Source organism: Ailuropoda melanoleuca, chromosome 7, assembly GCF_002007445.2.
Source record: "Ailuropoda melanoleuca isolate Jingjing chromosome 7, ASM200744v2, whole genome shotgun sequence".
In the NCBI taxonomy this organism is placed as follows: Eukaryota; Metazoa; Chordata; class Mammalia; order Carnivora; family Ursidae; genus Ailuropoda; species Ailuropoda melanoleuca.
The window spans coordinates 19,923,081-19,950,566 of NC_048224.1; the positions used below are offsets into that span (position 1 = coordinate 19,923,081).

General features: G+C 36.8%; 1 protein-coding gene across 2 annotated transcripts in view; it reads right to left on the minus strand.

Moving 5' to 3' along the window:
- Nucleotides 1–27,486, minus strand: part of LINGO2 (leucine rich repeat and Ig domain containing 2) — a 1,137,445-nt gene that overhangs the window by 570,322 nt on the left and 539,637 nt on the right. The gene's annotated exons all lie outside the window — the stretch shown is intronic.

The following is a 27,486-nucleotide window of genomic DNA, read 5'->3' on the forward strand; positions in this document are numbered from 1 at the left end:
TAAAATCAATGAAACCACGAGATAATTCTCTATCACAAAACTGATAAACCTTTAACTAGACTCATCAAAAAAAAATGAGAGAGGTAGTACTCAAATAAATAAAATGAAAAATGAAGGAGGAGAAATGACAACCCACCCCACAGAAATAAAAAAATTATAATAATACACTAGAAAAAATTGTATGCTAACAAATTGGACAACCTAGGAGAAATGTTTAAATTCCTAGAATCACACAATCTTCCAAAAATTGAATCAGGAAGAAATAGAAAATTTGAACTGACCAGTTACTATTAACAAAATTAAATTAGTAATCAAAAAACTCCCAACAAACAAATCCCAAGACTATATAGCTTCACAGGGGATCCTACCAAATATTTAAAGAAGAGTTGATACCCATTCTTCTGAAATTATTCCAAAAAAAAAAAAGAGGAAGGAAAACTTCCAAATTCCTTCTATGAGGTCAGCATTACCCTGATATCAAAACCGGACAAAGATGCAGCGAAAAAAAGAAAACTACAGGTCAATATCCCTGATGAACAGAGATTAAAAAATTCTCAAGGAAAGTACTAAACTGAATTCAACAATATATTAAAAGGATCATTCAACTACAATCAAGTGGAATTAATCCCAAGGATACAAGGGCAGTTCAATACTCACAAATCAATCACTGTAATATTCAAATTAGCAAGAGGAAGGATAAATACATATGATTATCATAATAGATTCAGAAAAAGCATTTGACAAAATACATTTGCTCATGATAAAAACTCTCAACAAAGTAGATTTAGAGGGAATATATCTAACATAATAAAGTCCATATATGAAAAGCCCACAGCTAACATCATAGTTAAAAGTGAAAAACTCGAAAGTGTTTCCTCTAAGATAGGAACAGAGCAAGTATATCCACTCTCACCACTTTATTCAACATTGGAAAATCTATATGCAGCAATCAGACAAGAAAAAGAAAAGGTCAGCAAAATTTGTAAGGAAGAAGTAAAATTGTTACTATTGGCAGATGGCTTGATACTACATACAGAAAACACTAAAGACTCCACCAAAAAACTATTAGAATTAATAAATGAATTCAGTAAAGTTGAAGGATAAAAACATTACAAACAGAAATCAGTTGCATTTCTATACGCTAATAATGAGCTATAAGAAAGAGAAATTAAGAAAACAATCCCATTTATAATTGCATCAAAACGAAGAAAATACCTAGGGATAAATTTGACCAAGGAGGTAAAAGACCTATAGCCTGAAAACTATGACATTGATGAAAAAAATTGAAAATGACACAATTAGAAAGATATACCAGGCTTGTGGATTGGAAGAATTAATATTTTTTAAATGTCCAAACTACCCAAAGCAATCTAGAGATTGCACTCTTACCACACACTTTTTTTCCTCCCCAGAGGCAACCAATTTCAAATATTTTACATGATTCTATTGGTATTTGTATGTATATTGTTCCATAGTATGACTATATAGCTACTTCTTGATATTTTAGGGTGTGGGACAGTTTAGATATTGTGTATTTATGTTCTAGCTTAGAAGATATAAATGTAGCTCTCATTCAACACTATCCTAAGAGGCCTTGCCCCTGACACACATGCAGGTTCCTTGTCTTCTCAGTATGGATTGGGTCAATATTCAGTGTTTACACTGCCATGTGTAAGTAAACACTATATACATTATACACAGCAGAGAAATGTCAGATATTATAACTATTTTTCCTTTTATGTAAATATTGGTGCTTTTTCTTTTTCAGCTTATTGTGGCAAGTTCTTTTTTTTTTTAATTGTGCTGTTTGTGCTATCATTATTATTCCTTAGTTTTCTAGTAATAATCACTAAGCGCCCCCACCCCTACCTCCACTGGGATTTAACTCTTCTTAATACATTCAAATATGTAATATATTGTAAATTTATCCTGTTAAAAGAAATCCCTCTTCATAAAAGTCATCCTGTTTTAATTTGTTCTGGGTGCTCTCTAAACCTGCTCCATGGCTATCATCTTGTGATTGGTAATTATCTCCACATTTCTTCGTTGTTGGATCCCCTGTTTCCTTGGTCTGTCCTCTTCCTTGTTTTACTCCCTAATTTGAGTGGAGAACATTTTCCAGCAGCTTTTTGAAAATGAGCGCATGGCAGATAAGTCTTTCATGTACTCTCACACATTTGGTCATAGATTTCTAGGCTATAACTTGTCTCATCAGAAGCATAAAGACTTGATCCATTGTTTACTAGAGTACAGTTTTACTATTCTGTTTTATCTCATATTAATGTTCCCTCTGATAGTCTGAAGATGTTCTCTTTCCTGAGTACTGCTTTTCCATGATCTGCCTTAATGTGGGTCTGTTTCCATCCACAGTACTGGGAATGTGATGTGTCTATTCAATATGGAAACATATGTTTTTCTATTCTGGGAACTTTTCATCACATTTTTTGAGTAATTTCTTATCCAGTATTTCTGTTTTCTACTTCTGGCATACCTATTTTTAAAATGTTGGACCTTCTCTACTGGTTTTCAAATTCCCTTTTGTTTTTCTTCTCCTAACTTCCATCTTTGACATTTTGTTTTTCATTCTGGAATAGTTTCTCAACTTTATCCCTTAAACTTTTTATTGGATTTTTTTTTCACTTATATGATCATATTTTAATTTCCAACACTTAAAAGAAATCTTTGTTCTTATTTCAAGGACGCAAAACCTTTCCTCATATCTTTGAGGGTGTTTATCACAGTTTTTTTAAGTTTTCTTTTAGTGCATAATATTATCTTTCTCTTGAAGTTATTTTTTCTATTTGTTTTTGTCTGTTTGATATAAAATACTTAATTCAAACATCTAATAACCTTGTGGTTGCACTAATATTTAAGAGTGGGTCTCGATTCCAGTCTTCACTATAATCTAGTTGATCGGTTCTAGTTGAGGAACTCCTGCTGTCATTTTCATTAGGTCTTTTAGGCGGGGCAGATTCCCTAGAGAAGATTCTTCCCTTCTGTCTGGATGGTATTTGGCTGCTAAGGTTCTGCCAGGGATCTGAGTGAGAGGAGAGAGTCAAGCAAGGTGAGGTGTTTCAACATTTAGTGTATTTATCCCCTGATTTTGGTTTGGTATTTTGTGCCCTGGTCTCCTTTAGGCCAGAAAAATTCTCTTTTATCCTCTGCAGGGAATAAACCTCTCTTCTTCTACTGGGGGAAGTAGGGAGCATTGACCTTACTTTGAAGTACAGGGAAAACACTGTGGAAGCCTAAATGTTCATAGGAGACTTGAAACCAATTCTGTGTTTTTAGAAGTAGTTTTATAGCTACTGTCAGAATTACCTGGTAGGACCACTTCTAAATTTTGCAGGAGAATACTGTAATGATATTGGGATGATTCTTGCCTTTCTATACTATCTGCCATGTTAGATTAAAAAAAAAAAGCCTAAATTTTAATTACCTACTTTCTAGCTTCAAAAACATTGCAGTTGTGACCTCCTCCTTTTTCTTTTTCCTGTAGGTCCATGTGTCTTTATCCATTTACCCATTATTGGATGACTAAAAGTGGTATTCCCCAGTGAGGGACCTACATAAATCAAATAAAACCCATTTCATGATGATTGAATTAAAAACAATGCCCTAAAAGTAAAGAGACTTAAAAAACAATGGGTAATGTATCTTTCATATAGTATATACTCTCTCATATCTATACTGTCTTAAAAAAACATACATACATTTCTTAGTTTTTGAAAGAATAATTCAGTCGATTGCTGTTAATTATAAGCTGGTTATATTCACTAAGTTGTTTACTTCCTTAGACACATATATATATTCACTTTGCAATGAAACAAATTCTAACTGTATCAAGTAAACACCCAGAGAGTCAAAACTTTATGGAAGGAGTTGCCAATATTTGGTCTGAGAGTTTACAAATATTTTCCACAAAGGGACTTCTTGTTTTTCAGTTTTAATTCACAATCATGGCTTAAACTCCCAATCTGAAGACCAATCTTTACTGAGACGTGTCATCAAATTGCAGCTTGCAGATATATGCTTTATTTCATCCAGTACAATGTTCCTTCCAAGTTGGAATCATGCAGTTTGTTTGTCTGCTCTCCAGTGGTACCACATGTAGAATTTCATGCATAATAGGAGAATGCCTACACTTCCTGTCATCTACAAGTCTAATAATTTATAGTACCTTTTTCCAGTCTCAGGTCCCAGAACATACAGAACATGATCACTAAAGCCCCCAATGGCTTTTGGTATATGACGATGTAATAATTGAAACTATTTTCTTGACTAAACACTTTATAGCTTTCATTCCCTCCTTCCAGTGCATACAACTTACAAAAGAAATGAAATCAAAATTCTCTTGTTAGTTGCAAAACTTTTATGTCAGTCCTGTGCTCTTTTCACCATTTTTCTGTCCAATTGTTTTTTGCCGTGTACAACATTGTCCTTTTCTGTTTATAAGTATTTCTAAGTTGTTTGGGGAAAATATTTACATCTTCATGATGATTTTTTTTTTTATTTCAACTAAAGGTTAAGGCACCCCCAACTGACTCTAAGGCTGGAATTCGAGAGAGACTGAGAATAACCTAGGGAATTTAAGAAGTTAAAAAAAAGTATAAAAAAGTTTCAAAATAGTATAAAAGCATGCCCTTTACTCTCTCAAACTTGTACACAGAGGAGAGGAATAGCAAGAAGGACTAGGGAGAGCCTGTCCAGCCACATGCACCCATCCTACTCAAAACTGTTTTAGGTCTTCCTGTTTATTTCTTCCAAGCTTAGCAGCCATATTTAAAAAAAAAGAAAAAGAAAAAAGATCTGGGTGTAAGTGGAATAAAAAAAAAATGCTTACCACTAACTGAGAAAGTAACCTTTACTTTTTCTACCTTTTCTTCATCTTTTGGGTCCTGTTATGGTTAATTCTAGGTGTCAAATAGGCTGTGCCATGGGGCCCAGATATTGGCCAAACATTATTCTGAATGTTTCTATGAGGATGGTTTTGGATGAGATTCACATTTCAATTGGTGCACTTTAGGAAAAACAGATTGCCCCTTCATAACGTGGGTGTGCCTCATCAAAGCACTCGAAGGACTGAATAGAACAAAAGACTGACCTTCCCTGCAAGAGGAAATTCTTCAGCCTGGCAGCCTTTGGACTTGAACCACAACATGGGCTCTTTCCCTGTTGGCCCACACTGCAGAGCCAATTCCTTAAAATTTTTATAATATTAGCATAGAATATTATCATAGCAGAATATTTATTATATAAATTCTATTCTATTTCCCTGGAGAATCCTGACTAATACAGGGCTTAACAGGTATTTTTTGAGTGTGCTAATAAAAAAACTAACGTTGAGTCAACGTAAACACAGTGTGTAGCAGTCTTCTTCCTAGACACAGCAGTTATGAGTAAAATTTCACAATGGATAAGGACAACAGAAAGTTCAGATTCTTTCAAAAAGAGTCTGCAGTATTGTGTCTTTCCAAAAGAAATTGCAAACCCATTGGTTAAAATTAAAATGGCAAGAGGAAGGAAGGAAGAAGTGAATGATGTAACGCCTATAAATACATGAATAAAACTCCCAACTATGTAACTGCCTTTTGCCATGTGAACTCGGCTGCTCTCTTTATTCCCCAACCACCTGTTAGAGCTCCCAAAGAAACAAATTTTCCATAGGTGCAAATTCTGAAGACGTAAGTCTGGTCTAAACCTTGGGTATAATTATCATTTAAAAGAATACCAGGAAGTACCATTCAAAGTCATTTTAAAAGAAAAGGTCTTGGCTACTACCACACGGGGAGTCTTTTACAGCAGAGAACATAATGAAGTGTTGAGGAACCTCTGATAATCACTTTCTTAATTTACCTAAGGAGATCTGTCCATGTTCCTATAATTAAAGAAAAATACCTATATGGCATACATCGGTAACCAGTTTTATAAAATGAGAACACACACACACACACAGGTATCCCCCACTTTCCAAAAGCTTGCATTCCAACCACTTTGCTTTTTTGAAAGACCTAGATAAGTGTCTGTTTTTGCTGACCTACAGAAATCCGAAAAGGATTTTCGCCTTTATGAGAAAAGGTGGAAAGTGAAAACAGCATTCAATATTTATTCTGCAGAGACCTGTTATACAGGCAGCACCCACCCTGAGCAGGGAAGGTGGCCCGGCCAAGCTCTTGCCCCAGGAACTACACTCAACATCTCAGCATCAAGCCGCCTTGGCTTTGAATTATGTCTGTGAGCATCTGTGCTTTATCTCAATTTTTTTGTGTACATCTGTTAGCCCGAAGAGTCTTAAGGTATCAGAAAAGTATAAGAAGGGTTATTTTGGGGGGCCTGGGAATTTCCAAAAATTTTTCCATATAAATTGATGGTCACTGCTTTTTTGCTTTACGTCATTTTGGCTTGGAAATGTTTCAAAGGAACTCTGCTTTCAGTTAGTGGGAGAATCTGTATTTATATGTATATAATTATCGTGAAAAAAGAAAAAAGAGAAGGAGGCTGGAGGATTTAGTCTTTACCCTCCTGCAGACATACCTTCACACAGTGAGAATGAAGCACTGCAGAAAGATTTGCAGTGTCCAAATACAAGCTAATACGCACTGAATGAGACTTCCAGCTGTCTACTTTTCAATTTGCGCTCACTAAATTTATTTAGAGCACCTTTTTTTTTGCAGACTAATTAAGACACCCTCATTCTTTTTCCTTGAGGTAGCTGCAGTAGCTACTTTGCACTTTTCGGGTACATTAGCAGATGACCCCATAAAGTGGGCAGTCTATACAGATTGCAAGGAAAAGACAAAAAGGATATACATCAAATGGTGTGTTAAACAGTGAACATTTGAGTTCACTGTTTAACTTGTTTCTTCCAAGCTTAACAGCCATATTTAAAGAAAAAGAAAAAGAAAAAAGATGTTCACAGTAATAATTAAAGAACAAAAGACATGGCTCTTATTTCCTCTTTTGGTGAATTATTCTGTCAGCTAAAGCTTTCTTGACCCCCAAAGTTTCACAATTCTCTAACCTAACCCCATAATATTTCTAAGCCCCCATAATACCAAATCAAAAGGAATTGTCTCCCAAAATTTAATATTCTTCAAGGGGAAATGAGCAATAAGCAATTACTTTCAAAAAGGAAGGAAATTGGGTCCCGTTAATCAAATTTCACCAAGGAAATGCATCTTTCTTTCACAGAGATATGGAAAGATAAATTTCTGTAAAGCTTGTCTGTGTCATGCCAAAAGGGTTATCGATGAGGTTATAAGGTTTACAATGTTAGATTTGCAAAGGAATGTGTCTTTATAATGAGGTGAGCCTCTTTCTTTTCTGTGTTAAAGGTGGCTTTTCATTTCTCACCCTCCCATCTTGCTGAGAGATCAGCCATTTTAAGACTGGCTTGTGGATTCTTGAGGCACGACAGAAGCAAACTAGCTTTTACTGTATTTACAAATAGTTACCACGTTTAATCATTATAGTACAGTGGCTATTTGTATAAAATTTCTTATTCTGATTTTATAGATGACAGAACTAAGGTTTGGTGAGGTTAAATATTTTGACCAAGATCCCAAAACTCATAAGGAAGAGAGCCAGGAATTGCACCCAATCTATCACTGTTTACTCTTCTATACCATCCCCTCCCTGGGAATATCATTAATTTAAAATAGGGTGCTTAAAACACTCTTAATTAGAAAAACAAATCTAAAACAAGTGGCTTTCTATACTTAGTAACCAGAAATTACAAACCTTTCTATTTATGCCCAAATCCAAAAGCTATTCTGTACAATAAAAGAATAATCCCCTCTAAAGACAAGTTTTGGCACGGAAAAATGCAGTCCAATTTGCTTGCATGACAAAAATAGAAACACATGTAATCTCAAATTAACTGTCTTTGTTTTCTGCAGTTCTATGCAAACACAAATATGCTAAAGAAGAAATCCTTGAAAGAGAAAAAATGTACATGTTGGCAACTGGTTGTCCTCATGTTTCTCTTAATTGATGAGCTCTCTCCCTGTTGGAACTCTTAAGACTGCTCAGATTCCCTGGCAATACTGCTCATGAAATCTCATCTAAATGATCTCTTTGTGGAGACCATGATGCTTGATCAGACATTCTGGCTGGCGTACCAGGCTGCTGATCTGACATTCAGTGCCCAGAATCGCTGTTGCTGTGCCAAGCAGCCCACCTCCTGAGTTGTTTCCTGCCCAGTATGTGGTATCTGTGCCAGTGAGTTTTCTAGATGGCTAGAACCCCTCTACCCTGAGCATGACAACGAGCCAAGACTATGCGCAAAGGCCCAAGTGTTTACGAATGCAGTGACACATCCTACAGATAAATAGAGGCACTGATGAGCAGAACCAATGTCTGCACATGAATGATTAAATCAATTACGATGACAAACAGCTGTTTTATGAGAGGCCATGACTATTCAGAACTTTATTGTAGGCACTTAACCCATGGTAACCGTCACAGAAACGGTGACGAAAAATTGGGTATGGGGGGGGGACAAAAATAATAAAATAATTCTCTCTTGTTGATTTAACGTCATATAGAGCAATAGTCTCACACATGTACAGAGAATATACAACATTTATATTATTGGTGCATCCTGCACTTTGAAAAATGAATCACTAGAGGCAGTGTCCGAAGATTAGAGCTTTATCCAGAAAAGGAGAGGGAAATCTAGATCTGCAAAATAGATGAACCAGCAAGGAGGTAATTCTTGATAAACTCAGTAAGCTTTCTTAAAATCAGTGATGCGTTCTACATGTCTCCGGGATTACCGGCACTACGCCTACTTCTACCCTAGACTGTGGTTACTGATTCCTGACTCGGCTGCTCCAACTTGCCATTCCCACCACAATCAGAGAAATCTACTAAAAGCACTACTTTGCTTGTGTCACTAACCTGTCTTAAAACATGTATGCCCTTCCTGCTCCCACTGCTGCTATCACATAAAATGTATGTCTAGAGTCTCCAACCCAAACGTTATTGCTTCAATATGCTCTTCTGGCATTTTTTTTTTCCTTTCTTAACCGAAGCCCTATGCTCCCACTAATAACCCTGTATACTAATATAGTTGCCACTAGACATATGTGGCTATTTAAAATTCAATTTAGGGATGCCTGGGTGGCTCAGTTGGTTAAATGTCTGCCTTTGGCTCAGATCATGATCCCAGGGTCCTAGGATTGAGTCCTGAATCAGGCTCCCTGCTCAGTGGGGAGCCTGCTTCTCCTTCTGCCTGCCACTCACCCTGCTTGTGCTCTCTTTCTCTCTCTGACAAAAAAATGACTAAAATCTTTTAAAAAATATAAATAAAATTAATTTAAAATAGGTAATATTAAAAATTCAGTTCGCCTACTGCACTAGCCACATTTCAAGTCCTCAACAGCTGCCTGTGGCAAGTGGCTACCATATTGGGCAGAACCAACTGTCTCACATTTTCTATTCTGTTCCCCTCCGCCTTATATATTCCAGTTAGAAATTATCTCCACTTCTTTTGAACCCCTTGGAGTTTTGTTATAATATTCACATTTTAATTCTGACACTGCCCCTTTAAAGAAATCTAGGTAAAAGAATTATTTTCTTTCTAATTTAGAGAGAGAGGGAGATGAGAGAAGAGAAGCTATATAGCTTTGCTCTCAGAGAGACTGTGCATTATAGGCACCCAAAATGTATTTATAAATAGCAAAATATAATTCACATTTTAAATGTTGCCCCCTTTTTTAATTGTAAGAAAACACCACCTTGTCTAACTTTTTCATTTATAAGGAGAAAACAGAACGTGAGAGGAGGCGTGGAGAGGTAACTCAAAGTATTTAACAAGTAGTAAAGCACTGACCCATCAGAGTGGAACCAGCCTACTCCTTATTTTCTGAATCTTGGGAAGATCCAAGGGGTTCCATAAAGAACTGGGACAGCCAGGAGAATATGGAGGTTTAAGGCTGTGGCTACTTTTTCTACCAGGATGGCAGAGTTTCAATATTTTCATAGTGAGCATGGCCATACCTGTGTTTACTGAACAGTCCTGGTGATGTAATCATCCCAGAGTCACACAGTTACCAGAATTTGCCATAAATCAATTTTAATACAACTTTTCAAGAACATATCTCCTGTGCCACATAAGATACCTTCTGGGACTTTGAGGCAAAAGCCTTTCAACTGCTAAATAAGTGTGGGATCTTTGTACCATTGGTATAACGTCACATGCATTTGTGTGCAGATTACAACCTTCTAGAAAACTGTTCCCTCAGATGTTGCATTTGGGGTAATTGATGCTTGAGGCCTAAAAATCTTAATAAGCTGACACATTTATTTTCAGAAGTGCCTGCAAGGGGTGCAATTCTAAAAAATTATGTTCCAACCTGGCTGATTGGCTAATAAAATAAAAGTAGATTGTAACAAATAAACAAGTAAAGGATATGGCATGCCTTGCACAGCTTTTAACACAAATGGGTAAAATCACTTCATTTCTTTCAATAAAAACATCTTGCACCTAAAATAAAATGCCCGGTGTTTATACAAAAATGGCATCCTTTCGTATAAAAAATTTTGATAGCTGTTGTTGTCAACAGTTAAAAAGTTACTTTTTAAAAATGGCCAACCATATTTGTACAAGACCAATAAATGATGCCATTTTTTGCCCTAATCCTCCAGTTTTAAATAATGTTCAGTTTGTAAAGAAATGCATAAGTTCTTTATTGATTCTTCTTTATAAATCCTTTGAAGTAACACCACACAGAAAACAATAAACATAGCTGACTTGTTAAATTGTCTATATTCCAGTGGTCATTTTATATCAATATTCTTTAAGTGTTTCTAGATTAGGAACAGGGGAGGTATCTGGGTTTTTCTTTACTTTTCCCTACTCACACAGTTCTTACTCTGACTCTACTTACTTATATTTTATAGTTGATTTTAACAAATAAAGCTGATCTCCCATCTCACAAAAGAAATGAATTGGAACAGCACAAGAAAGTGGGAGACTCTTACAGACTAGCCAGTGACAATGGGGAACAGGGATAGTTAGCAAACTGATGGCGAGGAGAAGACTGAACGAAGGCAGACTGCAATAAGTGGAGAAGATAAATACTTAAAAAACAGACATCTGAGGTCAATTGGAGTAGGAACAAAGAGTCCTAAACATTTTGATAGCTCCTGTGGGTACCGAGGACTTATAGTACAACATAATGATAGACACAAAATCTTAAAAATTGACTTTACTATCACCCACCCCTTCTCATTACTGGACAAACTGCATGTGGTTTAGATCATTTCCACCACATCACAGCTCTTATGGAACTCTTGTCTATTTGTGATGTTAACATTTTCCCCTCTCAAATTTGTTATTGAAGATGTTGGCATTACAACCCGGACATTCGTATTAAATGGAGCTATGGTATGAGACATCCTTAACATTTCTTGAAGTATGTGAAGAAGGAGGAGAGCGCTCAGGAACAAGGATGAAGACAAAATTAAAGAAGAATCCTCTTGTATTCCTGTCTGTACAGGCCGGGAAGGACCTATTTTGATATTCTCAATTTTCCTTCTTTATATTCATACTGTTAGTGCTTCAGGCTTTAGCAGAGGCATGTGTCTTTGTCTGTTTGGGCTGCTCTAATGCAAATACCAGAGACTGGGTGGCTTAAACAACAAACACGTATGCCTCCCAGTTCTGGAGGCTGGAAGTCCAAAATCAAGTCACCAGCAAATTCCGTCTGGTGAGAATCCCTCTCCTGTTTTCTGACGATGATCTCCTTAATGTGTCCTCGTGTGGTGTCCTCATATTGTGGAAGGGGCAACAGAACTCTGAGGTCTCTTCTATAAGGACCCTAATCCTATTAATGAGGACTCTACCCTCATGACCTAATCACCTCCAAGAGGCCTCACCTCCACATATCATTACACTGGGAACTAGGTTTCAACATATGAACTTGAGAGGGGCACCAACATTCAGTCTATAGCAGCTGTAACTTCTATGAATGGCTACTGAAGCAGTTTATACAAAACTCACTATAGGATAAGGGACTGACTTTATATTTGGGGATTAGCAAGTCGGTTTTGTTGTCAGGATGTTTTCTGCTCAGTTTATCTACTATCAAACTAGTCAGGTTTATTTTTTTATGGCTTAGCATAAACAATGGTATACTTTGTTATTTGATTTGTCCAAACATTAGAACAAATATCTTTAAATAATTTCCATTTTTTTTTCATATCATAAAGCCAGATTTTTTTTCCCTACTGTTGTACTATTTCTTAGAAAGGTTGCATAGGTTATTTCTAGGTAGACATGAATCATATTCACCAGCATGTAGGCTACAATGTAGTTAACAAGATCTTTAATTTTAAATTTTAACATCTAATCAGCTGAAGAAAAAGTTGTAGTGATTGTAGTGATACTCAACTGAAAAAAATAGAATAGGAAAAATGAAGTCAAAATGGTAAAGTAAATGGGAAAACAAATTACAGAACTGAGTGGATTAAATTGATAAATCAAGATAAACCAGAATGTATCACTGGAATGTTAGAAGGATATCAGAAGAACAAATGGAATATGTGAAGTAATCTGAGCAATTTAGAAAAAAGTTGTGTAAATCCAAGGTATCATTTAAAAAAATACTCTCATGACTGCCTATGTCTTAGAATATTTTCTTATTGGGGTGGGGGAGGGATGAGAGAACTAAATGTGTTTAAGAAATTTTGTAAATTCACAAGAATTAGTTCCCTAATGACTGCTGACAGAAGATACAAGTAAAAGTACTCCTTCAGAGGCTCTGTCTTCTAGAATGAACAGGCTGAAAATTCAGCAACATATGTGGCTTTAACTAGTTGTCTTCCATACACCAGGTTTGCTGTTTGCTCAGAGCAAAACACTCCTCATACAGAGATTTGCTAATCAGAAAGCGGTTTATAAACTGACACACCTAATCATAATCACTCCCACAGGCTGAGAGTACTCTTACACTAGACGCTTTACATATATCAACTCTAACTCATAAAACAATCCTGTAAAATGGGAATGATCCTAGTCCCGTTACATAAATTGAGAAACTGAGACTCAGAGGAGTCAAATACCTTGTGTAAGTTCACGAGGACAGTGACGCGATGGATTCAGGATTTGAACCCACCTATCATGTTTGGCTTTCAACTGACTCCATATAAATTAGCACATAGCATAGATAGACATTAGGAAATGCCATTGTTCTATTTATTATGGATCTGTCTCATCACCCATGAAATGTTTTTAACTCTTTAGTATGTGACATTGTTCTGTGTGTTGAGGACACAGCAGTGATCAAGACAATGTCCCTAACATCATGAATCTGACAATGAGACATTATTAAACACACACACACACACGCACACGCACAGACGCACACACAAATCCAAAAAAACAGGTCAGAATATTGGCCATAGTCAGCTAATTGCCTCCCATTTTGGATTTAGATTTAAATTTTTGCTTTGTGTAGTGAACTACAAGATAGTTCATGATGAGTGTTTGGCACGTGGGACTGCTATCATCCCAGCGGTCCTCACCTGCGACTTGAAAATATGAGAAGACTGTAAGACAGACTGACTCTGCATCATGCTGTTACCTGGGTCAATTACTGTTAGCATGCAGGCCCCTCCTTCATCCTTCATATTCCTCCAGGAATTTTTTTTCTCCAGACTTATGATATTCTGTCTTCTCTCTTATCTCTTCACAGCTCCTAATTCCACAAGGAAAATATCTAATTCAGTTCTATTTTATATTAAAACATAAATGACATGCCATATCCTTGGATTATGCCTCTCAGGATATTTTTTTTATCAAAAGGAATTGATTTATAATGGGCAGAATTTAGGGACAATTTATTGAGGGATGAAGATTTCCTGCCTTCATTATTCTACCTAGACATAACTTGCATGTACAAAGTCACTCTTCCATAGTCAAAAATCATCAAAGGCAGAACCATACAACTTTGCCACTATTATTTTTTTTTAAGTCTGGAACTAGCAGATCAGTGAAGCATCACATCAAGGCTGCTTTTCATAGTCTGTGCCTTGTCCTAAGGCACAAAGCAACAGGTGCGATCACATCAATAGATTACAGTTATGTAACAGCTAACCTACAGCTGGACAAATTGAAAACTGAAGGCTTTAAGGGAGATGGGGACATCTTTCAACCAGTGTTTTTGCACAGCAAAATGTCCCATGATGCATCCTTCTCCGTGGAGGACTGTCTGAGAGTAACTTCAGCCCAACACTTCCTGAGAACTGCCCTGCATATCTTAGACTCATACCTGAATACTTAGTGGAATAACTGATTCCAATAACCTTCCACAGATAAATAGATAGCTTTTATTCAAGGAACACCAGATACTCAATATAACACTGCCCTTTGGAGTTTATGATTTGAGATGTCCTTGAAAGTAAGATTACCTGATAAAGACGCCACTTGACTGCAGAAGTACATAGGCCTCCTTGGCCATGACTCAAGACAAGAGTTACTGCGTTTAATCTCTTTCTGCATATTCAAACCGCTTTCACATTCTAAAAAGTGTATCCCATAGCAAAAAAAATAAATAAATAAATAAATAATAAACCTTCAATATTTGCTAGTAAAGTAGCTGCAGATATTTATTTTCTGGTTCCTAAGAACTAGCTGAATGGATTCTGTTTCAAGTCAAAGGACAATGACACAGTAAAAGCTGAATAGTCTTAAACTTAGTAAAATTAAGGCATCTCAGAAAGATCCAGATTATTGATGTATAAATGGAATTTCCTTCAGCTTTGCTACTTTTTGTCCACCAAATGAAATACCTTACATGTGCACCTGGTTCCATATTTGACTGTAATTCTACCCCATCTGGGTACCTTTCAGTGAAAACGTGCAAAGAACGCACTTACACCATGACTCCAAAAGTCCACTCAGAGAACTTTACAGCAGAGCTATGCTACCTCAAAATTTGACTCCAACATGCCCCCAAATCTTGTAATTAAGTTTCTAATTAAGATTTCTTGAATTTCACAAGGAATTAATGTCAAAACGTAGTGCAGTAATGTGTCCGTTCCCCTGAACGCTACAATATAAAATGTCATAGACCTTATCCATTTGAAACTTTTTATCACATTATTGTTTTCTTCTCAGAGTTAAAATGATGTATGAGCTATTTTTGTAGCCAGAAATACTTGTAGCAGAGGAATATTTTTGGATATTTTACTATTTGTTGTTCTATATCCTAGGAGTCAGAAAACAGATGAAGCCACTTGCGTGACAAATGAAGTATAGAGAATAGACTGCGAATCTTTATAAATATCCACTTTTTGATGTTAAGATATTGTATCAACAATCAATTTTTCAGGAAAAAGAAACAAGAAATGCACATCATAGAAGAAGAAAAATTAAGATTTAGTTTAGAAGAGAAATGGTCAGCTATTTCTTAAAATTGCCAATTTCTTAAAATCATTAGTGATATAAAAATTTAAATAGTTGTCTTCTCAGAATCATAGCCCCATGATTCACACTGACAAATACTTAGTGAGTCCAATCTTTATGTAGAAATCTTAGACTGATAGGATGTAATGTAGTTTGCCACATACTTCTAAGCCTAAACTATGGTCACAAAACAAGTATGTGCTTATGAGTGAGTGAGCGGGGTGTGTGTGTGTGTGAGAGAGAGAGAGACAGAGAAAGAGAGAGAGACTGAGATTCCCTACAGGTGCACTTTAAAGGACAGACCTACCACCCCAGAAATTTTATGTTAAATTTAACTTCCACAGTAACTGAATTCCAATAACAACTTTAGGTATGAGAAAAAGTACATAGCTTTCATCTGATACTAAATGGAATTTGTGACTTACCCAAAGTGCTAGAAGCCACTTTACATCTCAGCTTTTTGTTTCTATACGTTAAAAGTTATAGTTAGAGTGTGCCATGACATCTTCTTTTTTTTATAATAATTTTTTATTATGTTATGTTATTCACCATACAGTACATCCCTAGTTTTTGATATAAAGTTCCATGATTCATTACTTGTGCATAACACCCAGTGCACCATGCAATACGTGCCCTCCTTAATACCCATTACATCTTCTAAGGAAGCCACTGTTTCTTGCAGGCCCAGATCTAATGCTGACTATAGCATTGATATTTTGTGTTCAACAGTAGCTGCTGCTGCTGGTTTTCGATTTCTAGTTACTGAACCCTATAAGAGTAAAGCCAAAGATGATGGTGCAGTGGAAAACCGGATGAAGCTACATACTCTTGGGAGATCCTCATGAAGAGGGCCCAGTCTTTCACCCATGATATTTTTTTCTATTCAGGCGAATATTGCAGGCTGGTTAACTGTAACCCCACATGGGCAGATAATGAGATTTTTGGAGACAGTAATATGATTTCTCAACACATCCCCTAAGAAAGGTCTGAAATTGCTCCAGACTAGGAGTAGTAACACCTGAATTCAAATTCCAGCTCCATTTCTACCTACCTGAGGGACATAAAGAAACATGTTTAACACCCTGGGCTTGATTTCCTCACTCCCACCCCCACCCCTGACACACAAAATCTATGTGAAGTGATAGACTTGTTAACTAACCTTATTTTGGTAATCTTTTCACAATATATTAGTGTATTAATTCATTGCCTTACACTCTCACTATGTTATGTGTCAATTATATCTCAATAAGCTAGAAACAAATAAAAATGAGGCATGAAGCATTTCTAAATGACATTTTAAGACCATCCAATGCAGTGGAATCAAGAAGTTGAGTTCTCTTACTTTTTTCAATATTTTTAGACTGTTGTAAAATATCTTCATGATGAAATCTTGCACATACAGAGCGGCATTTAAAAAACAAGACAAAATAGATGCAATATTCATTCACTCCTCAAAGTGTAACAGAACCAATAAATGCCAAGTAACACAAGGCAATATGGGGACAACGATTGATGATCAAGTTTCTCTTTTGAGGAATTCATTGTCTAACTGAGGAGAAAAACTTGTGAACAGATTTTTGACCAGCTGCTATGGGAACACAAAGGAAATGGCACAATCAAGCTTCAGAGAGAAAGAAAGTAACAGACTATGGAAGAGACAAAGGCTTTCTTCTGGTAAAGAGGAAGGAAAGAATTCCTAGCAGTGGAAATAGCAGGCCAAGGGTCAGGAAGTTTCCATACAATCTCCCCTACATTCAGGAGATGGAAAAACTTTGATGTGGCTGGAACGGGACCCTAATGAAAAGTAACAATAATGTCATATGGGTTTTATACAGGTAATGTATACATGACTAAGAATCATTTTGCTTCCAGGTTAAGGAATTTGATCCACATGCTAAAAGTGTATCAAAAGCATAGAGACTAATTCTCAAACGGCTCCAGGTTGGTGCTCAGAGTGGTAGGGGTGGGGAAGCGTGGTAGCGAATTCAGAATCTGCTTAGTTGAGTATCTCAGCAGTATGTATCCATTCTCTCGGCTGGTTTAGGAACTGGATCAAATTTATCCGATTAATCTTTGTCTGTTGGTGATTCCTTAATTGCAGAGTATGAGTATTGTACAGTGGTTTTTATAGTTAGAGGTCAAACATCACTTAATGGCATTATAAAAACTTTTATACTTTGTTTCTGTTTATTTTGTACTTTATAATTATTGATCAGAAATAAGACTTCACTTACAAAGCCCGATTTATAACATGGCAGTATTTTTGACTAGGGAAAACAATTTCCTTGCTTTTGAACAAGTGCATGTTCCCCCTGAAAAGGAAACAATTTTAAATTAGAAGAATGTCCTTATGTTATCGGACATTATAGCTATAAATTCTGTTTAAACCAACTACTCTGTTCTAAGTACAAAGATCAATCTTTGTCTTCCTTAGGTTTCTTGATGAATGCTAATTAACATTTCTCAGTATAACCTTACCTGTAACTTGCTGGTCCTCCCTGAAGGTCAACATGCTATTTTAAGAAAAATATGTACAGATCTATTGTTGAGTTATATGAGGACATATCCTATTTTAAAAAGTGAATATAATAGGTTAAGAAATCTACTGTGTCCTGGAGATTAAAGGGTTGTTTGTTTCCCAGGTATGGCATTGCATCTAAACAATACCGTCTGAGAATGGCATCGCATAAATGGATGGTAGAAAGAATGGATTTAACAGAAGGTGGAACAAAGATAGTGGGATTTATTTTAAGATGCATTTATTTGTAAATCAATGTTTAAATAATAAAAGTTCTTATTTGTTTACACAGGGTATCAACAGCTCCGCAGTATTTAGGAGTTCAACTGACTATTCCTTATGGATGCGCCACACAGACATTAAGCCAAGGGTCTGGACAATGTAAGAATCCTGAGAATTAGCATCATTTATTGTGAGATTTCTTTTCCCTGATTCTTGGCCTTCACCTGATATATTCATCATTGGCCCTACTCTCTTAGTCCCTGAGAAAAATATGAATTTCACTAGAGTGGTTTCAGAAGATGCATTTCTGAAGTAGGAGTAATGAACTAAAGTTACACCCATTTTCCCTTAGTCTCACTGAAACCATATTGGCCATTCATCACGGATAAAACACTTTGGAGCTGGTTGTCTCTTATACTAAACTGTGAACCTGTGGAAGGATATTTGTGAACATAAGCAACAAATAACATCTACAAGTCAAGTGCGGGAGGTAAGGCGGGAAACAAAGTTTGTGGAGTCTGAAGATTTTTAACAATTGTGTTATCTTGCAAAAAAAATATACGATCTTGTTCAAGTCATAGGATTAATATATTTTAATAAATCAGGGGCGCCTGGGTGGCACAGCGGTTAAGCGTCTGCCTTCGGCTCAGGGCGTGATCCCAGCGTTATGGGATCGACCCACATCAGGCTCCTCTGCTATGAGCCTGCTTCTTCCTCTCCCACTCCCCCTGCTTGTGTTCCCTCTCTCGCTGGCTGTCTCTGTCTCTGTCAAGTAAATAAATAAAATCTTTAAAAAAAAATATATATATATTTTAATAAATCAAATAATAACAAAAACACAAAGGCTGCCAAAGTGAGAGGCAATATCTATCAAGAACATTAGTGGATCCAGTTTTTCACTACTGACTATCCTCTAGGCCCATTTCATTGTGCAGATTTTGATAAATTGCACTGGATTACCGAATGTACTTTTTCCATAAATTATGGTGAATTGGTTTAGGAGGGAAAAATTGAAGAATTGCCAAGCATACCTCTATCTAGACATCACTTGTTCTTATAAGCCAGAGAAGAAAGAGCTAGAGCACATTATAAATGTGATCATGCATCACCCAAGAGTTGCTTCTTTGAAGCTGGGCAGGCTGTTAACACTACTAAAGTTCACATGGGGTTTCTAGAGCTGGATGTGGCTTTTCCAAGATAGACGGACACATTAAAATCCATGACCTAAGTGCCATAGCAAAGTATTACAAATGTGGATATGTCTTTGAGCCATAAGAAACAGAATCATTCATCAAACATTGTTTCTTTGTTTTTATGAACCTAGTAACCAGGGAGAGGGATTTTGGAGTAGATAGAGTTTTGAGTACCAGCACCAAATTCAATTCTGCAAAATATGTTAGGACAGTGAAGGGTTCAATCTAAAACTTCTTTTCATTACGTTACCTTCGTCATTTGTGAGGAAAAGCCACTCTATAACTATCCTGCAAATAACAAACAAAAAGCTATGCAATTAGGCCTCAATACAATGTTAGCAAATCTCAAAAGTTAAGATTTTAGCAAGATCTCCATTTTTTTAAATTTATGCAATTCTCTTACATCAATGACAATGACCACCACAACCTCCTCATTCACCCTCCCACCTTCACCACCCACACACTGAATAGATATCCTACAAATTAAATATCTCTGCAATAGGACCATCCTGATAAATCTATTTTAGCTCTTGACCACTTGCTGTTTTGGGTATGACAATCACAGCAACCATGGGGAAAAAAGTGACATATTAACTGAAGAAATACAATGTTGTACAGTTACACTGTCCGCTAAACCCTCTGACATGCACAGCATGTTTAAGGTCAAGAATGCCCAGCACTTTGGCATCCAAACAATCCTTTATCAGAGGATACAGGAAAAGATACTTTTATATTATATTTTGATGATCAACATTCAGCAAACTCTGGGAGGCAAGAAAGGATAACAGTTTGGGATTTCAAGAAGCAAACTGAGCCATGACTCACGTTGACATTCCAAATACCGGTACTTTTCACTTGGCAGCAGTGTATAAGGACTGTCCTGGAGTGACACTTTAACCTTTTATAAGGTAAACATTCTTTTCCCCTTAAACAAAATAGATTCCTGCTGCCCCTTAGACACTGTAAACAGAGGAATAAATCAATTCAGTTGCTGGATAGGGAGAGAAAAGGGCAGCAAATAGCTCCTCTGTTTTTAAAAATTGGAAGAAGGTGGTATTGAAGGTGGTGCCATGTAACTGGTAAGGGGGTGAGAAGGAGGAAACTTGAGTCCTGGCATTTGTTGATAAGTTCTTGTAATAAATGTTAGTTGTTTTGCTACTTGGCACCCATCTACCCAACAGATATATTCTAGAAGTTTCTTACAGTGAAGGAATATTGTGCATGTGTGTGTGTGTGTGTGTACAGCAAGGATTGCATCACTCACCACTGAATTCGGCGGGGGGTGGAAGGGTGGGCGGGGGTTGTCAAATCAGCTCCAAAAAGTAAAAATTTTACCGAAGAAATGAATACCTGTAGATACCTGTAGGTACGTACACATGTCTGACTACACTGTTTCTTTTTTCTAGGTATGTACAGAAACTTCTAAAGATGTTAAACCACTCAAGATGTAAAAAGGAAAACCCAAAAGCCTAAACCCAAGATTCATGTAAATCACACAGTAAATTAAACCACAAACATATTGAAAGCAACATACAGATGGACTCGAAGGAATATTGATCGATGGTCATTCTAATATATGTCAATTATTAGTTGTGCGAATACTTACACCAATGCATTGTGTGTTTAAAAGGGATTCCTCTAAGTAGATGCTAATTATAATGTAAACATACAGACACACAAATAATTAAGAGTACATCTATTCTGCCAACTGAGACACAAAGGTTTCCTGACTTTCAAGTGCAGTTTTCCTTTTGGTGATAACACTTCACAAATACTAATTTGTTTAATGCGACTTCTGAAAACCAGTTTTTGTAATCTATGTTTACTTTTATGTTTTAATGTTAACAAACACTTCTTTATAAGCATGTTATTGTCACTGTGCTACTTTTCACTACTTTATTCTAATTTCCCTTTATAATCTTTCAGTTAAGCAATTATAAATACACAAACATTATCTTCATATTGGCCCTATTACTTGGGTTGATGGATATCATATATATATATATGCTATAGAATTTTGCCTTATACCCTTTATTGAGTTTGTCAGGACACCCTTAATATCCTATATTTAGCTTTTTTTTCAGTAAATTATTAAAAGCATAAAAATATTTTAAAACATCTTTGGAGGTGTTTAAATGATTTAAGAGCTGTCACTGAGAATCATACCTCCATACGTGAATATCTGGACAATGCCTTAGGGTCTCTCCTATGGTTGGATTGAGAGAAGATCACACTTAAAGTACTTATTTTTCGGGGCACCTGGGTGGCTCAGTTGGTTAAGCATCTGCCTTCGGCTCAGGTCATGATCCCAGCATCCTGGGATCAAGCCCCACGAACAGGGAGCCTGCTTCTCACTCTCCCTGCTTCTCCCTCTGCCTGCCGCTCTCCCTGCTTGTGCTATCTTTCTCTCTCAAATGAATAAATCAAATCTTTTAAAAAAAGTACTTATTTCTCATATTCAAGAAATAAAAGAAGACTATTGTTTGCCTAAAGTCCCAAGTCAGAGATAACTTTTGATCAGCTCACGTGCTATGAAACTCAGCCAGTCAGGACAGCCTCATTGCAGGTGTCATCCTTCTGAAAGTTCACCATCAATAGGAGCTTTACTCCTTGGACCACTCTACCAGCTAAATTCCACCAATTCCTAAACACCCCAGCTTCTGAAAGTCCACCAACCTCTGAAAACCAGGCTTCCAAAATATTTATATGAAATCAGTCTGGCTTCATTATAGACCATGCCTTACAAATACAGCTCTCCTTTACAGCCAGTGAGAAGACTGCATCAGCCATCAAACTCGATTATTATGAGTTCACAGGACTTTCAATGGTTCACCTGTGTTTATGGTTAGTTTTTAATTAGACTTGTGAGTGACAGACACAATGACACCCTGATACAAGATTATCATATCAATCTTTTCAATTCTTAGAGTGATTAATAGTATCAAATTTTTATTTACAAACACAACACAAACTTGGTCAAAATGCAGCTATGAATTTTTTGATGATTTTTTTAAACAATGGACAATTACTAAACAAGGGAAAAGAGCTTTTTTTTAAAAAATTTATTTATTTATTAGAGACAGAGAGCACGAGCAGAGGGGAGGAGGGGCAGAGGGAGAGGGAGAAGCAGGTTCCCTGCTGAGCAGGAAGGCCTGATGTGAGACTCCATCCCAGGACTCTGGGATCATGACCTCAGTTGAAGGCAGATGCTTAACCAACTGAGCCACCCAGGTGCCCAGGAAAAGAGTTTTTAAAGTTGTTTGTGTAGCATATAATTGTTCAGTCGACATAAAAAATGAGGGAAAGTCAGATAAAGGCCAACATATAATACAGATAAGCTAAGAGATGTGTGATTTCCTTAACTAGTACCAAAGGAAAGTAATTAATAACAAAATGCAAAAGGTAAAATTATCACAGCAGAAGTTATAATGGCCATCCACTATGTATATCATGTTCTTATAGCTCACGTGACTGAATGTATTGCTACCAGAGCATTTTCTGATTCCAAAATTGCAAGCAAACTTTCAAGTGTCAAAATGAAATCTACTACAAAAATAAAAAATGCAACAGCTCCATTTACTTTTACAGAGATTATCAAAGATTTAAACACCTCAACTTTTTATTGGCTAGCCACAAAATACAAGCTATCACAATGCAGAAAAAACGTCCCTTCGCTTGTGCAGTATTTTTCTTCTGAAAAAGGCTTGCTTATAAGGCGATCACCAGGAAAACCGTTCCAGATAAGACTTCAGAAAGAAGAGCCATTTTTTGCAGCGGCTTTTATTGAATTAGAAGTTAATTAGAAACAGAAGTACCCCTTTCAGTGGTTATAACACAAATTTGCTGGATGTTTATGTAAATGTGCAGAGATTATTTATTCAAAGGTGAAGCCAAATGTGAATGGTTTTATGGGAGGTGTTGGTTATTTTTCCCATGTGCTGCATTATACTGCTGAATCATCAGTATTTGATATTCTTCCTATTGACACTGAACTAATTGTGATGAAGTTTTTCTCTTATTTCATCATTTACAGTGTTTAAACTGATCAACTAAAGGATTGTTATGACTCTGTTTACATTAGTATTCTTCAATTTGCACATTCAAAAACCTATTGGCTCTCTTTAACAAATGCTGTTGAGAACATCTCTGCATATTCGAAGGCCTGAAATCATACTTTTTTTTTTAAAGATTTTATTTATTTATTTGACAGAGAGAGAGTGCAAGCAGGGGAGTGGCAGAGAGAGGGGGAAGCAGGCTCCCTGCTGAGCAGAGAGCCCAATGCAGGACTTGATCCCAGGACTCTGGGATCATGACCAAAGCCCCAGGCAGATGCTTAACCAACTGAGCCACTCAGGCGCCCCTGAAATCATACTTTAATTTTGAAGAAAAGCCCCCCAAATTCTTAACATTTTTAATAACCCACTGAGTGAAGCTTACTTATTTCTTGTTCGTAGTCCTCAATACATCTTCAGCAAACTGAAAGAAAATCAGTGTTATTTAAGTAGTATCTTGCTTAAAAGAACTTGTTGAGTGTGTTAAAGAATTGACCAAAATTTATTTCTTTAAGTGTCAAGGCTATTATTAAAATGAACACTACTATTTATGAACAGGGCAAGAAATTCCAACTTGAAATAAATAATTATTACAGCTCTTGCCATGAGATTTGTTTGAAATTGATTTCATCTCCTGAAGAATTCAATTTTTTAAGAATTCAATTCTTTACATACGTGTTATTTAATAATCACCAACATGAGAACATACGGAGTCATTATAGTGTTGAAGAGAAAGGCAATACAAATTTATGACAAAGGTATCTTTTTTTGTTACTGGACAACATTTTTATTTTTATTTATTTATTTTTTTAAAGATTTTATTTATTTATTTGACAGAGAGGGAGACAGCCAGCGAGAGAGGGAACACAAGCAGGGGGAGTGGGAGAGGAAGAAGCAGGCTCCCAGTGGAGGAGCCTGATGTGGGGCTCGATCCCAGAACGCTGGGATCACGCCCTGAGCCGAAGGCAGACGCTTAACGACTGAGCCACCCAGGCGCCCCTGGGCAACATTTTTAAAGTCATTGATCATGATATACAGAGTAATACTGAAAAATGGGAAAGCTAGTTAATACCATAAAGATGGTAGTATATGCTTCAAAAAAATAAATTGAAGAGCCACTCTCAGAGTTGTTAACTTTATGCCGATATATGTTCAGACTACTGGCTCATAATGGTAATGTTGAGCATGTTTTTTCATTTATGAATGTTCAACGGACAAAATAACTAAAGAAGTTGGTGGGACCACTGCCAAGATATGTTAAATTTAAATGGAACATAGCCAGTTATTGCAAGAAATTTTATAAGCAAATTCTGCAAAACATGGAACTGCTGAAGAGAACTAAATCTTGTGAAAATAAAATTAAGACAAGAGGTGTAATTTAGATGCTTATAGTTTTTTTCAGATAAACAACAAATGGTGATTTAGCGTAAGTATGTACCACAAATTATTTTTATCTCTATGTATCTATCCACAGGCAACTAGAAATCATTTTAATTTAACTGGGCATCCTGCATTTTATTTACCTCATCTGGCAACCCTAGCTGGGGCATGACCAACGTGGGAACATTTTAATGTTGTTTCTGGGGTTGAGGTTTTATAGGCTCAGTGTATGATATAATTCAAATCCTAGGACTCCATGAAGGAAGGGCTATGGATGCTAATTATGAGGAAGATTATTCATATTAAGGATATTCATTGTTCCCACCAAATTCCAACAGAGATGGATAGCTTTTGTTGTTGTTGTCCTTGTTGTTCACCTGGAAAGCATTCTTCCTTTCAGTTGAAGATTGTCATTTTGAGTACCTGACTTAGTGTATGTGGTGGCGGGACTATCTCAGCTGCAGCTCACATACTTGTCAAATTCAAATCCGATTCCACGGAGGGGCTGACAACCAGGGAAGCTTGACATTTCTGGGCTGGGTGCATTCCAGGATGGCCCTGGCTTTTGTGTGGGCTTTTCCACTTTTATTGTATTATTTATTACGTTTTCATTTGTGTTTCATGAGGATTTTGTTGTTATTGTTGAAAATCATGGAGAACTCCCTTTACATTCTTGTGAGCTCACTATAATGCTTTTCAAAGTATGTTGGCTCTAATTTAAGTAGTATTTAGGTGATTTGCAGTAGGAGAGGGGGTGCATTTCAGGATATCTGGTCTTGTTAAACTGCAGCAATGAAAACTTCATAAAGTCCATTTTTAAATATAGACCTGGCATCAAGTTGACTTTCAAATTTTAAAATACCACCACCATGAACTATTTTGGGGGGCTCTTTGTAATTTAAAAATTGATTTTAATATTTTTCAGAGTAAGACACACATTCTTTTAAGAGTCAAATAAGTTCTATAAGTCTCATAAGAAAAAAAAAAAAGAGCACTCTCTTATCTGCACAGTCTTCTTTCACACACCCTCTTCCTGGGTACAGCCAATTTTAATTATTACAGTCTTTTAATTATTTCATTCATGATTAGTCCCCATATTTTACAATAATGTGTTGTCCTCAATTTTCTTAGTTTATTAATTTTGGATATTTAATTTGACCTCTTACTACAGATGATGAGCATTTGGCTTCCACACCACCTCCAATATCATGCAACCATCCTTTTAAAATAATATGTCATAATTCTAATCAGTGTTTAGTATTAGCACTATTGTGCCTTGTAAATATGGATCGTTGTTAGGCTAATTAATATTCTCATATTTCTCAATATTTTCTGTTTCTCATAACCAAAAGTATTTATTCGTCATTAATAAATTTGTCCTTCTAATAGCCAAGGACTGTCTTTGTCTGTGTTGTGTTTGGAATATAGAAAATCCCAGAAATCTGGTTAAGAGGAAGGAAGGAGTCAACTTCTGCTCTTACAGATGGTTGACTTTGGCTTCTCACAGGTGACCAGGGGCCTGGAGGGACGTTGACAGCCACATTGCACACCTATCCCCATCCTAGGCTCATTGCTCCTACTCGGTTGCCCTATTTAAAAAATATTTTATATAATAATGTCTTTAAAAACTACACAGGGGTGCCTTGTGGCTCAGTCAGTTAAGCATCTGACTCTTGATTTTGGCCCTGGTCATGATCTCAGGGTTATGAGGTTGAGTCCTGTGTTGGGTTCCATGCTACTCGTGGAGCCTGCTTAATACTCTCTCTCTAAAAAAAACCCAACTAGACAAAGTACCATAAGCTATTTGAGGGCTTTTCAAAGTGAGAAAAGAAACAGAGACTGCACCCCAGAAGCTCACTCAATCTAGCCTTAGCCTATTCGATTACTACCTTGAACATTATATGGAGGTAAGATTACCAAAGCTCTGGGGCGCCTGGGTGGCACAGCGGTTAAGCGTCTGCCTTCGGCTCAGGGCGTGGTCCCGGCGTTATGGGATCGAGCCCCACATCAGGCTCCTCTGCTATGAGCCTGCTTCTTCCTCTCCCACTCCCCCTGCTTGTGTTCCCTCTCTCGCTGGCTGTCTCTATCTCTGTCAAATAAATAAATAAATAAATAAAATCTTTAAAAAAAAAAAAAAGATTACCAAAGCTCCATACAGCTAGCAATCCACTCAGTTTCCGGAAAGGTAAGAGTCAAGGAGCTTCATATATCACAGATTTTGGAACTGGAATTTTGGAGATGGCTGGGCACTGTTAGAAGAGAAAAATGTGACCCTGGATTTATTGGTGAGAAATAGCTGTCACCTGCCCCCGAGATCCCTGATGGAAGCTAGGGACCCCTACCCTGTTACCCACTTTTAGCTCAACCTTACTGAAACTAATAGTGCAGCAGGTTCCCTTCTGTACCCCTGTATTCATCTAGGGCAGCAGAGAGCAGAAAATTCCAGCTCCATGACCTATGGAGATAGCAGAGAGGCTGCTAGAGCTCTTCCTCACCCTCCTTGCTCAATGGTCTCATTCAAGGTTATCAACCTCCCCTCAGAGAGGGTACAGACAGCTTGGCGCGAGTGGTACAGGTATGTGACTGTGTTGTGACTGTGGTTACCTGACTATAGGACAGACGCTCTTGGTTTAGGGTGGAATGGCTGTGGTAAAATAGAATCCTTTACTCTTCCTCTTCTCAATGACAGGAGGAGTCCAAAGAAACTGC